The following is a 1,257-nucleotide window of genomic DNA, read 5'->3' as shown; positions in this document are numbered from 1 at the left end:
AGACTATGTCTCTCCTTACGAATCATAGGGAGTCTTGATAAGTCGTATAATCCTAATTGTAGCTTGACCAGTGTGTGTAGATAAGTTTTCTGTACTGAATATGAGTTGCCTCATAAGACTCTATACAAGTCACATAGTACAAATTGTAGGGTGACCAGTGTAAGGCCCAAATGGTTTTGTCTTAGATATGACTTGGACCCTATGTGTCATATGGTCACGATATGAGTCGTATTATGTGAGTTGTAGGGTCAAAAGTATGTGTGTCCCATGGAAATATTTTGACTAAGACTTGTGGTAACGGGTCATAAGATGTCACAAAAAGTCATCATAAGACTCGTAACGACTGGAGATAATTTCCATCGTTACCCGTTTAATAGCTATGACCATAAAACACCCTTGGGATACTATGTCAAACACTTCAGCACTCATAGCTCTCTCTCCAAATCTCACAAATCCCCAAGGTCAAGATACTTAGTGTTTCCAAGAAGTAAGTCATCCAAAAGCTCAAGGATTGATTTCTCTCCATAAATCTTGGTGTTTAAAGCATGTTACTCTTCCCCAACTCTTATTATGTGAAAAGAATGTATTTAAATGGTTTAATTGGATGGGTTTGAATGTTTTTAAAATAATTGAGGGTTTTTGGAAGGTTGGTTCTTAAATTATTTTTTCATAATTTACTATGCATTGTATATGCTTTATTAATGATTTTAAACTTATTGGGTGCACAGGTATGGTGGATAAATTAAGGGGTCATGGTTTCCCCTAAAATTGATGCTTTGAAATTTGAATTAGTTTTGAATAATGGTGTTCCCTTAACTCACTTGTGTAAATGGCTTTGAATTGTGAAGTTGTCACTTGATTTGACTTGCTCACCTATATTAATGCATTGCATAAATGGTAAACTAATGAACATGGATTTTGAAAGACTTGTTGGCTAAGATTTTATTTAATGGACAAAGGGGGTCGAGGTATTTCCCCAGGCTAATGTGATTGCTATGGAATAGAGATAAGCTTGCAAGTGTTAGGTTATGATGATACCCATGATGTGACTTAATGGTTGGTTCTTTGTTTAACAAATGGGTTATGTGAAACTTTCTTTAAATTGGGATTAATAGGGGTTATGTGGCGAACCCATAAAAATGTGGGTCTCAGATGACTTATACTGGAAACTCATGTTTGCTGATGTGAGATTTGGTCTTGATGACCATGTGCATAGGTCATACTTGATATATATATATATATATATATATATATATA

The sequence above is a fragment of the Capsicum annuum genome, chromosome 5 (assembly GCF_002878395.1).
Source record: "Capsicum annuum cultivar UCD-10X-F1 chromosome 5, UCD10Xv1.1, whole genome shotgun sequence".
NCBI classification, from domain to species: Eukaryota; Viridiplantae; Streptophyta; class Magnoliopsida; order Solanales; family Solanaceae; genus Capsicum; species Capsicum annuum.
The sequence above is the reverse complement of the archived record's forward strand: the minus strand, read 5'-3'. Positions refer to the sequence as shown.